The sequence below is a fragment of the Ctenocephalides felis genome, unplaced genomic scaffold (genome assembly GCF_003426905.1).
Source record: "Ctenocephalides felis isolate EL2017-DRISC unplaced genomic scaffold, ASM342690v1 CF-g0.4_SCAFFOLD_01886, whole genome shotgun sequence".
NCBI classification, from domain to species: domain Eukaryota; kingdom Metazoa; phylum Arthropoda; class Insecta; order Siphonaptera; family Pulicidae; genus Ctenocephalides; species Ctenocephalides felis.
The window spans coordinates 94,906,738-94,920,653 of NW_020538040.1; the positions used below are offsets into that span (position 1 = coordinate 94,906,738).

General features: G+C 29.9%; 1 protein-coding gene across 2 annotated transcripts in view; it reads right to left on the reverse strand.

Moving 5' to 3' along the window:
- LOC113378424 (protein cycle-like) overlaps positions 1 to 13,916 on the reverse strand; it is a 322,860-nt gene that overhangs the window by 151,398 nt on the left and 157,546 nt on the right. The window lies entirely within an intron of this gene.

Here is a 13,916-nt window from a genome sequence, read left to right on the forward strand (position 1 = left end):
TTATATTGTATGTCATGATACCTAATGAAAAAGTCCATCTATGAAAATTATTATGCGTCCACGAGCATCGTCGTCAAATCAAATTCGTTATCAATGATTTTTAAACATAATATACAATCGACGCGTTATAATTCTTTATATTGTATATCTTTCTATAAATTATTTATATTTATTTATTATTTTAATATAACGAACATTCTCTAAGTCAAATCACTTGGGTGATAAATAGTTTGATAATCAATGATAAGATTGGTCTCGGTGGTGGATGACCTCTTCTTATGCGTACGTTGCAGATTTCTGGAAATCTGTTCATATCTGAATATGATTTGATTATAAACTAAAAATATACTATGTCAAGTTCCAATTCACATAGAGTAATAATGTTTCTTAATGACCATTTAGCCGACAAGTGAAGAATGACAAAGCGCTTTTTCAGCAGCTTGTTATATTTGTATTAAAATTCGGTCCTCGCTTAAAGATGAAACAATTTATTGCTTATATTTTTAAGAGCATATTTCCATAAACAAAATAAAAAATATTATTTGAATTGTTTGTTTCCTTAAATATATATTTCCACACACTCTATTATATGTAAAATGTAACATAGAAGTTATATATATTTTTTACTTGCTCGTTTTTTTGTATCTATCTATTCTATTTTGTATCTTACTATTCCCCATGTAATACAATAAATAATATGTATTGATTTCGGTGAATAAAAATATAACTGGTAAATTTTTGATTGACAATACCGGTATTAATACCGGAATCCCGGTATTACACAGTTCAAGTATCAAATACCAGAATTCAGATTTTAGTACGGTTTTGGAATACCTTAAGAGCTATATTAGCTAAATGTAATAGGTTCGTAAAATAATAAGCCAAAGAAGCCAAACGTCAATAAAAGGTTATTAAAAATCATTGTATTAATTACAACGTTACTTTTAATATTTTTAATATAAAATTAACATTAAAATATCCATATCGTTCGTGGGCTAGCACAAACTAGTCCCGGGGTCGCTGGTTCTATCACAGCCATGGTCAAGCCCTACATCAGACAGCTTTGATGTCAAATTTCCACTTGAGGTTATAAATCTGAATTATTGTCTCAAATGAAAATCACGAGTATAACTGCATGTAAAATAAAATGTCAACCAACATTTCGAGTATAGTCAATTTGGTCACACCTGAATTGGACGACTACTAAGTTGCCATTTATTAAAAAAAGCCATATAATAACGTCCAAACAATTACAGAACGTCCTAATATGATGGATTGTATTTAATAGTATAACAAAAAAAATGATATTGTATTGAATAAAATAATATGATTATTTTATTACGATTTTGTATGCAATAAAACGAAAGATTTAATAAAAATAAATATTCAAGCCAATAGCGGTGATACATAAGTTTTCTCCAAATTAAATAAAAATCAATCTACCAATTCTATCTGAATATTTAATAAACTTAATTTACAAATTGGTGCCTAAGTGCACTCCCGCATTGAAGCAGACCAAAACAAAACTAGCTGTGTGATTTAAAAATAGAATATGTTTAGTAAGATGCCTGCATTTCATCTGGCTATTTTTAGCGTAACATATACACAATGTTGTACAAAAAATATACATAAAGTGTTCTACTATATACTTGAACTTTAGAGTGCTACATATAATTAAAACCAGAATTACTGTAGAATAATTAGCAATGTACGATTGTAAAGTCTTTTGAATAGCAAGCAATTATAGATTGTGCTCTCTGGTAATTAATATTTAAAATTAGAGACATAGTTGAAATACTTATTATTATATGCACGCACTCAAAATTATAGTATGAAAGTTCCAAACACTTTTCATTGTTAGTCTCCGAATTAAAATTATTTAAATAGTGTTTAAGTGCTCTTTCGTTGCAAGAACATTTTCTAACCAATAACCTAATATCAGGTTCGTATAGAGTTGAAAATCCACAGACTTGTTAATAACGAAAAAGTAATTGATAGGATGATCACAATGACAAGTACTCGATAGCTACATGCAAATATATCTTTAATGTAAATGAAGGTGGCGAAATCGCAAATATGCAGATCTACAAAGCTCAAAGACATACATAATTGAATAGAATAAAAAAAATCCAAGCAGGAAATAATCGATGTGACGAACACAATATTATTTTTATTAAATATTATATATGCTTAAAATTTATTGGTCGACAACATAAAAATAAAAAAGCATAAATTGTGCTTTGAATGCGGTAATGACTAATTTGTAAGCAACGATATATCAAAATTTCAGAATATTAACTAAAGCTGGTCCAATTCAAGGATAACATTACCTATCGGTATTCGTTATGTAAACTACCTGTCCTGCATCATCGACAAATTAATTTTATAGCTAGTTTAACCTCGGCGTATAAATTATATATATATATATATATATATATATATACATATATAATAAATCTATGATATCACAAAGTTTTCAAATATTTTTTCGTACACCGAAATTTATTAACTTAAGGCTTATAGCATCTGCAATATTATGTACACGAATATATACGAATCAATTCCATTTAATATAGTCGAACACTTTACTGTTGCGGTTTTATAAATTATAAACAATCTTTAGAAATTAGTTATCAAAATGAGTCATTTATTCCGAGAAGTACTGCGTAAGTGCAATTTACGCGTTACTAATGAACACTTATACATCTGATAGGTTGCGGCGTTTCAGGCAAAATATCACAAAGTAACAACAACACAAATAACTATTGAAAATTTAATTATTTGTCAGTTATTTTATTTTCTTTTATTGTTAAATAAAAATTTAAAAACAAACACAGTTAATAGATTTTTACTAAAATATCATTTGCTGTAAAATTATAAATCTAGAATTTATTACTTTTGTAGATATAATAAGAAGCAATATAATAAAAAAGCATTATTCTTAATTAATTATTCTTTTGCCAAAATATCATTTGCTGTAAAATTATAAATCTAGAGTTTATTACTTTTGTAGATATAATAAGAAGCAATATAATAAGAAAGCATTATTGTTTTGCCGATTTTAAGTACGCTATTATTTAGCAACAAGTTTCGTACAACGTTAGGTTACCTGTATAAAATTTTGTTTATTTTTTTCATAACTCAGTAAAAATTGGCATTTGTACCAGGCAAGTAAAAGTTCGTGTTCATAAATTTTGCTAATTTTCCAAAAATTTAAAACAAAAATTCGAAATTTTTTATGTGAGAAGCTATTTTGACCGGCAATTTTCTCATTCACAAAAATTAGCATTTGTGCCAGTCAAGTAAAATTTCGTTTTCATAAATTTTGCTAATTTTCGTAAAATTAAAACCAAAGTTAGAAACTTTCAATGTGAGAAGCTATTTTGACCGAAAATTTTCTCATTCAGATATTTGAAGGTTGTTGTAGCTTTATTGTCAAGTATACTTGCAAAGATTCAATTTAAACCGAAATTTTGAGAAAAAGACAGGAACAAAAGTTCTTAATCGGGGACAAATAATGATTTTAGAAAAACCTGGGACGCAAGGTGGAATTTCAGGACTGTCCTGGCCAAACCGGCGCGTATGGTCACCTTAGTACAAAGTGCATTTACATATCATTACCTATATTTATAGGAACATGAACAAAAATCGAGTGCAGAAAAAATAATAAAAACATCGGCTACAATTAAAATTAATCTGTATAAATTCAGCGGCAGCATTGATACTTTGTTCATTGGCGCGTATTCGATAACCTAGAGAAGATGGCAATCTATTCCCACAGTCAATGGGCAAGGCCGGAGTAGCGCGGTCCACGGCCGGTCGCGCCGATCGATGTATCCAGCGCTCTATCTGTATAAGCGCTATATAACACGTCGTGGTTCCAACGCGGCCGCAACGTTTAGCGGCGAGTTAATTTCATGTCGGCGCGTCTAGTGTCTGGCTATAGGTGGCGCGCATGGGCGCACGATTGCCGTGGCCTAGGTCCGGGTGCCGGCTTACAAAAACATTGCTACTAAACGACACCGACGTACCGTAGGCTCTGAGCATTACGTCAGTCAAAGCTTCTAGATACTTCTACATCACATTATATATGGATATAAAATTATTTAACACAATCTTTGCAAATATATTACATATATGTTGCTAGACAAAAAATGAATTAACAACTATTATATTGTACATGTATAATGCAGTAAAATTTCAAGTAAGAAAACATGGCAGGTCCAAATACACCACATTTTCCACCATAGAAATATTTTGGCTGATATGATAGAAAATTCATTTATAATTTATAGTTAGTAACGATTTACCCACATTAATACATCAATCATTCGAACGCTGAAATACAAATCATCAACAAAATGGTTCAAACAAGAAGACTCAAGAAGAAATGGCCAAAGAACCTGCAATATTAAATTATATACAGACAGCTATAAAATAATTCTAGCAGAGGATCTCTTCAATGAGACCTCTAAACGCCAAATATAATTTATCACATAGGCATATAGAAACATTGTCTTCTGATGGTCTATTAAAAAATAAATAAATAAATATCAAATATTATTACATCAAGGATTATTTTAACGTTTGAAATATTAACTGTAGTGATTATTAATAGTGACTGTACAGTTGTACATGTTGAGTCCGCGCTTTCTGCTTTTTGTATATTTACAAAATATTATTACAAAATATATTATAACCATGGATCCAAAGAAAACAGCCTTGTCTTTTGAAAAATGTGATGACGAGTATCTACGAGCGATTTAATAACGAGCGTAACACATCATAGATATGTACTGTGTTTAAACAGAAGGAGTTGATAGAGGGTATAACTTCTGCTGAGGACCTTACAATAATTTATATTCTGATTGTGAGCTATAAAACTGTGTGGATAAAAATCACCCCGAAAAAGTTGCAACAGTAGTTGTTCAACAAAATATGTCTAACTCATTCCTATTGCAGACCATGAAGGACTATAAAAAAAGTAATTAAATTAATAAATGGTACATTCATTGTTAATATTCAAACAAATTAACAAAAATCATAACGCTGGAATGAATTAATAGTATTTCAATGTATTTATAAGGGAACAACTGCTTTGAGATACGAGCGTTTCGACAAACGAGCGTGCTTTTGGAACGAATTAAACTCGTATGTCAGGGTACCACCACTACATATACCACTACACATACACAAATTACATGCACGCATATATCAATTTACTCTGAGGTATGCAAGAATGATCAGAAAGTTGTTAAATAAAAAAAAATGCATTAACCACTTTGGTAAGGCGCCTACTGTCCACGAAACGTCGCTCATAGCCGGCATGCATCGTCCGCATGCAGCCTGGTTCATAGACAGACCCTGTAGTGACACTTAAAAATACTGTCAAGAATAATTGACACAAAGCCGTATACGTTCATATCTCGTCAGTCAAGTGACGCTCGGCTGTGTGAGGTTATCCGCGACGTCAAGTAAACTTACTGCTCGCACCGAAGTGGTTTAAGGGGGTTGTTCTTTTTTATTTATTTTTTTTCGATTTTGAGATTTTTTGATATTATGAAAGCTAAAAACCTTAGAATTATTTAAAAAAAAAATCATCTCAATATCTATTTTTTTTGACGAAGTTATAGGTATATATATCTCTATATGTATGATCCTCTATAACCGTTTTTTTTCATCGCTCCGCGAGCTATTGTATGCCAGCTGCTCTCTTTTTCATTATAATACGTCATGCACATGACCTTTTTAATGTGTCAGCACCTTTGAACACCATGGTGTATTAGTACATTAAATTAAATGGTGTATTTAGTACATTATATTAAAAACTTTAAATACGTTTTTCTCAAATTGACTTTTTTTCAATGCGGTGCCACAAATTAAAAAAAAACTACAAGTCGGATCGACTTGCATTTTTTTTAATTTGTTCACCACTGCAATACCTAGTCCCCCTACCTCAAACAACGTAATAACATTACGCAAAAAAAATTTGCGAAGCTTCTCGTCCCAAAAAAGGCCCTTTCTAACACTTTTTTTTAAATAGCTGCCATTTTTTTCCTTCTTGCTTTTTTTCTTCTATTTTGGTAGGGGAACTGGACTCAAACTTCTTCTTCAACGTAGTTTCGTTTTTTTTTTATTTCAGGCGATGCGCAACGGATTTATCTGTGGCACTGCAAAAGAGATCGATTTTGCAATACTCACTTTGGCGGCCCCTGGTTAACAAATGACGGCGACAAAAAAAAATATAAAATTTCTTAATATTCTATGATTTTGTAATTTTTGTTTAAAAAGAAACGCATGTCTCTATGATCAATACATTTCGAGAAAAACAAAAACAAATACCTTGCATTTTTTGTAACAAAAAAAAAGAACAACCCCCTTAAGTTAATTTTTATAGCCATATTTAGCACACATCTGTCCAAAGCAGCTGGTTCTGCGTTTCCCAAAAAAACGAACTTTCATATTTTGAAAATAGGCAGAATATTTTTGTCATTATTGGAACTGGATAATCCCAAAACGTAGCAAAAATTGTATCTAATAAACATAGGTATGTATTAAGGTGAAGCCCTGCGTATTCGCTATGCGCCATAACCCTAATATGCAATCCATAATCAACATAAAACAATTGCGCATATGGTATACATATATCATTTATGATTTCTACTAATTGGTCATATATTTGAAACGAAAGAAATATTTTGACAATGAATCGAAATATTTCTAAATCGTTGCTACATACGAAATTAACAATGCACCTGAAGTAAACAAAATGTACATAAGAACATAATCTTGTTTTTTATAGGTAATCGAAAAAATGTCGCTAGAAACATTTTTTATTAAAATGTTAGGATATACTGGCAAAAAATTATCTTTTTGAAAACGAAGACCTATTTTTTATGATTACAGAAACTGCTACTCAAAATACTAACGTTGTTTATATAAAAAAAATCACATGTTTTATTAAGACCTGGAAATTTACAACATGCTGAATAATCTAATTATAAGCATGCATTGCTGATATGAGTACGTATCAAATCGAACCTTGTACTCTGCGAAAACAATGTTTAGCTGTAGCATATGTTATGAGAGTTCATGCAGCAATAAAACTTACGACAAAAACTATTGAAATATTTTATAGAACATGGTTGTGCAATAGCATTATATGTCAAACATTATTAAATTTCAATATACAAATCAAATACAATTTATGCGCCAATTTTTAAATTTTCATCGTTTAACTTCAATCTATAGCATTTATTTTTTGTAAAATTAAAGGTTATAACTCTATAAAGCAGTCCTATTATCGTACTACGTAATTTATTGTATAGAAACATTCGCAGAGAGTTCTAAATTACTAGGAATATTAATTCCGATAATGTAGCAAGCAAAATCATAGTTTGCATATCACAGGTAATAAAATAACATCAAAGAGGAAATTAACGCAAAAACGCATAGCACAGTATAGCGCAGAATTACTAAATGCTGGTTTGAAATCGATTGGTATATTGCAGATATTTTATATTAAAGAACAAATACGTATCAGATTCAAGTTTCCTCAAATGAGTATTGAAGGTTAACTATGAATAGTTTAATTAGTTTTAAGTCAAATGAGTTAATTCGCTGTGCAATATAATCACTTATAATTAGTTAAGCACAAGATATCAACATTTGTGTTTTTGAATTATTCAAATCAGTTGATCCGTGTCCCTGAAATCGTTAACAAAAATTATATCCGAACACACAAACACACGTAAAGACATATAAAAAATTTCATTTTCGATTTTTTCTGCGATTACTATAACTTACTCTACGGGAAGTTAAAAATACGCACTCGGAATTAACATTGAACAGTTTAATGAATTAAAAAATTGTTAAACATCGTCACATTAGTGTATAAATAATCAATTTCATTGGCCATTAAAATGTTCTTCAAATATTACCCGACAGTCAAATATCAGAAAACGTAACTATCATTCATTAACCATCTGAACTGATATTTCAATTTAGTTGGGGTCACGCTGCGCGTAAACATCCGCGATTTAATAACATTTTTGGTTTCACTCACAAGGGTCAAGGATACCCAACTATGACGACACTTTCAATGAACTAAGTCAACAGTGGCGTTAATTAAGAATTAACACGGATATTTTTAAATATATTCATTTAAATACAAGTTAATTTGGTTAGATAAACTTGATATGATTCAATCATGATGAAGTAGAAGATAATCATTATCTAATTTAATATTAATGAAGCGATTTAAATTAATCTTTGCATAGAAGTAATCTTATATCTTACTATAATTAAATAGTATATCCTATTATAAAATAAAGATTAAATAATTTAACCCAAAACAATTTATCGAACCAAACAAATTCAGTCACCAGATTTATTAACATTTTGAATGAACGACATTTGCTCTATTTCTAAAGGGTTCATATTTACCTAAAGAAAACGTTAATCCTTGTTATAACCCATAAATATTTATCATAGAACTAAAAAAAATTACTTATATAAAATCAGCCATAAAATAAATGAGATAAGTAAGATAAGTGAGAGTTATATATTTATTGCGTCAGAATACGATTTATAACTGATATAATACAAAAATACTAGATGCAATATTTTTTAAATTCTACTCCTTTATGAAAAGAAATCAGAACTATTATTATGTGTTCTATAAGCTGTTGTAATACAGTTCTTTATGACCTAGGATAATTAAAAGAAAACATAGTGACGGTCCATTATGAATTAATTTTTAGACAAAATGCAGCAATGCTCCTTAAGGTTATTTTGACTAGATATTTTATATTCATATTCAAAAATTATAACTAAAATCACTTATGCTCCATTCCCATCAGGTTATCTGAGACAGTAATTGAACCCGGAATTCCTTTGGTTGCAAATCCAAAGCTCTTAGTAAGAGCTTTGGACTTGCAACTTCTTTGCTGTAGGAGCCTTTTACTATATGAACCGCAATCAAACCCAATAGGAATATTAATATGAAACTATTAACACCGTAAGCACTTGAAACTGATAGTAAGCACATACGTACTAGAACCTGTTTAAAACTGGAAATTAGCTATGAAAACAAAAAAAAAGGTCCTATACCTATACTGAAATATTTTAATAAACATTGTCTTAACCAGGACATCATTTTGACATTTACTATAACAATTTATCCCAATTTTCATGAAAAGTTGAATCATGATGTGCTCTGATTAGTACATACACGAACCTTAATCTTTTGCCTGCAGAAAATTCTTTTGCGGAGAGACTTTGCTGTACTGGTCAGTAAAAAATAATAATAAAGGCACTGGCCAGTAACGCTACTGAACCGATAAGACACAGCAAATATTTTAAGGTTTTCCAATAATGAATAAAAACATTAATAAAACATGTATTTAAAACCCAAAAGTTCTACTTCTAAAGAACTAAAAAATACACATCCAAATTAGAATTCTCAATCATTTGGAGTGATCAATTTTGAAGCAACAGTTGACACACAGGATTGTCGCCTATAGATGACATCCGTACGCACAGGTTGTTCTAAGAATGTTCCCTATAAGCGCCGCTCGTGGCGCAGAGGTTTATCTTATAATTAGTGTCGATTATTCATTTTCATTGATGTCTTTTAAAGACCTGTTAACAAAAGCATTGACAACGAATATACTACATGCTAATTATATTTGACAAAAAAGATAATTACGTGTAATTAAAATGTTTAAACATAACATAATTTCAATATGTTACTTAGAAGTCAATCTTACAATGTGCAATATAAAATACATTTTATTATAAGCGACCAGAACTCTATGAGTACTTTCTATTGCTCTCGTACATCCATTTTTTCTACGGTATGCCAAAATGTTCAGAAATCTTTCCGATTATTAACTTACCCTACGGGAAGTTACAAATGCATAAATAAATATGATAAATACCATGTATTTCATATTGATTAAATAAGAATTAATAAACAATGTAATATAAAAAAATTACATTCATAAGACAACACAAGCATATATAAATCCCGCTTTCTTAAGATTATTATTATCGATTGCTAATTAAAACTGTTTACTAGCATTATCGTCGTCATATCAAGTGAAGCGCGCGTGCTATAATGAAGATATCTCGAACACATCTCGTTACACAATACATTAATTCACACCTCAGTAGCTTTTAAAACAATAATTTGTAGTTAGAGAAAACAATATCAATATTTTGATAGCGGTATAAAGAAAATGAATCCATCTTATTAAATTTGACTAAATAAATCTAATAAATAAATATAAAATATTTATATTGTAAAAAACATAAATATTTATTAAATTAAGTTTGCTGTTAAGTACAATTAATTAAAAAAAATATAGTATAGAATATTTGTAGTTTAGTACAATGAACTCTTATGTTTATTATACAGCTACCTCATCTAAAATATACGCAATATTAAACATATCAACAACTGATGACTTTTCAAAACACAATACCATGTACAGAATACAATTCATAATAGAAGTCTAAAAGCGGTTAATGATGATTTCCTTAATGAATCTCCATTCATGTCAAGCAGATTATATATATATATATATATATATATATATATATATATATATATATATATATTGGGGTGGTCCTTAATATGGACATTTTCGAATTTCCTATTGTCTTTTAGATAGAGCGCAAATCAAAGTTTTGTATGGAAATAGCATAAAAAAAAATCCAAAAATTTTGCAGAACGTCGAATTTTCAATAAAAAATGATACAAATTTTCAGTTTTAATTCATTTGTTGCTAAGTTAAACCAAAAAATTTTTTTTTTAATTTTCAAAATTTTTTCCATGCTATTTACATACGAAGTTTGATTAAATTGCGCACTATCTAAAAGTTTATATTAAGAGCTGTAACTTTCAGAGAATTGTTTTTTATCAATTTGGAACCATTGGGAGCAAGGAAATTCGAAAATGTCCATATTGAGGACCACTCCGTATATATATATATATACGAGGTCTGTTCAAAAAGTACCCGGAATTTTCGTTTTTTCAAAAAAATATTTATTTATTCGTCTACATTAATGTGGTCCCCTTCAAAGTAGTCCCCCCCAGATATAATACACTTATGCCAGCGTTTTTTTCAATTTTCGAAGCACCCTTGATATTCACTTTTTGATATGTCCTTGAGCACTCTCAGCGATTTTCTTCAATCGAGGAAAACCGCCGTCCTTTCATGGGTCTCTTCAACTTTGGGAATAGGAAAAAGTCACACGGAGCCATATCTGGTGAATTTTTGCACTTTGCAACACTTTATTTCATTTTTTACGCAAAATTTAATACAAATTCTTTGACTTTTCAATTCTTCCATTGTAAAAATCGCCGAGCTCAGAAAAACACGTCGAACCTTAGCGACTACCACAGACAAAGTAAACAGTGAATATAGCTGAAAATTTCATCATACTTTAGGGGCATGTATACCAACACAATAAAAAAAAAATTTGACAATCAGACACTCCAGACCCGCGAAATTTAATTATTAGTAATTCCGGGTACTTTTTGAACACACCTCGTATATATATATATATATATATATATATATATATATATATATATGTATATAATTAGTGATAATTATACATAATAAGTGGACACTGGTAACATTAAAAATATCAATAAGCTCTATTATTCCAAACATTGATGAATTTTTGTAACTAAATCACTTTTCGGTGGCTTAAAAAATTTTAGGATGTTCGTCAAGACTACCAACTCTATCATTATGCAAAAATTATAATCATAAAAAAAAATAATTAATTACGAAGAAGCGGTCTAGCTTTTGAATTTTCAAAACCGGTTCATGTATTATGCACGAAAATAATAAAATAATTACAAGGAATTAAACGGCCGCATCCTTACCGAATTTTATTAAATGGCTTTTCATTTTTGAGAAAACGTCGAGAAAAAATTAAATCCAAGCGGTGTCACGCGGTTCAGAATGACGAGAAACATCGAGAAAACAAAACTACCGAATCGGTTATAATGGTCAAAATATTAACAACTTCAAAAAGTTAAAATATTAATGTATACAAAAATCTTTACTCAAAACGTAACACAGTGAAAATAATGTTTTATATTGTTTTTTTCAACAAATTTTGAAAAAAACATATTACTACCCGATACGTGAAATAATCCAATTTTGATTCCATTTATCATTTCATATATTTATTTTTGGACTTGTAACAGCATAACATTGCCATATGATGGTGTTCAACTCACAAAATGCATTCTAGACCTTTGAGTAGCACGTGCGACCCCCCGAGATTCCCTTAGAAGTCGATGGGGGGCTAACAATCGCCATTCATAAGATCATATACAAAGAATCACATCCCTTTGCCTGGCGAGGAGACCCACGCAAATAGTACACCAATGAACGCATGTAATACTATGTAAACACGTAAGATTAAAATTAGATATAGTTGATTCCGAGAATTTTATTGTTAGTTGATCAACTGCACAGCATATAATGTAGTTGACATTGTCAGATTTTCAAAAGATAAAATGCAAACCAGAAGGCCAGTTAGATCAGCGCACCAATTTCACATTTTAAAACTTTATAAATATGGATAAGTTCATGTTATTAACTTCCCGCAGGGTAAGTTATAGTAATCGCAAAAAATCGCAAAAAATCGAAAATGATTTTTTTTATAAACCTTTACGTTCCAAAGCTTCCTGAACATCTTGGCATACTTGTTTGTGTGTTCGGATACAAATTTTTATCGACGATTTCGGGAACCGATTTTAATAATTCAAAAAAAAAAATCGATTCGCAATGGTGGGGAAACGTGCTGATTAGTTTGTGGCAAAGGCAGGTGCAACCGTTTCAAAAATACGGCGTGCCAAAAATGGTAATTCAGTTTTTGAGATCATGAAATGTCCGATTTGAATTATTCAAAGGGCATTGTATTTGTATTGACGAAATAAAGAACTGATTAAATTTTTGGCAAGCGGTTTTAGAGATTCAAGAAAAAAAGTAAAAAAATATCTTTTTGTGGTCAAAAATTATTATTAGACATATGAACATCAAATTATCAAATATTTTATAGAGATTTTTAAAATAAGTACAAATTTTGTTTATATTTCTATGGGTTACGTACCAATGTTTATCCGACTGCGGATGACTTTTTAAACATTTTAATTTTTAGTACGGAAAGTTCCAGCAATTTGCCTTGAGGCGCGATGCCATGCACCACGAGTTTTTCTGTTTATCAATATCGTAGTTGGTAAGTAATTCATAACAATAGCTTATAGGATCCTTAAGTTCTGATCGGTCTTCAAATAAATAAAAAACAAAAAAAAATCAATATACCAAAAACTATTTATTATGAATTTCGTAATATTAGTTCGATTTTGCTTAAATAGGATATTCAGTTTAATATCTATTGCAAAGTAAGAGATTTGCTTGAACGGTAATTAATGTTTTGTCCTGCATAATTTAAATACAGTAAATCAACTAATTCAATCAATTTCATTTAATTAATATAAATTTAGATTTAGCAAAAAAAAAAAATCATTCGCAATGCATAATCATTATTGAAAAGTAACACATAAAATTATATGAGAACTTTGCAACGTGAATTTGAACCTTGTTTTGAATTAAGGCATTTATTTTTTGGGAATCCAGCTGAAAATCATAATTTATATATTTATTAACCGAATCTCGACCAGACTCGACATCAAACAATATGAAATCAAGTTTTTACTTGAGGTTACAGATCTCCAAATTAAGAGCCAATTCTTGTCGAACTGTCAAAAGCGTTTCACATATAAAATCTAACTTACAAAACGCACAAATGTCAAACAACAATTTTATCATAAGTGCATCTTTATGATGTCTCATTGATAATACATACGCAAAGTTAGGTTTTATGCA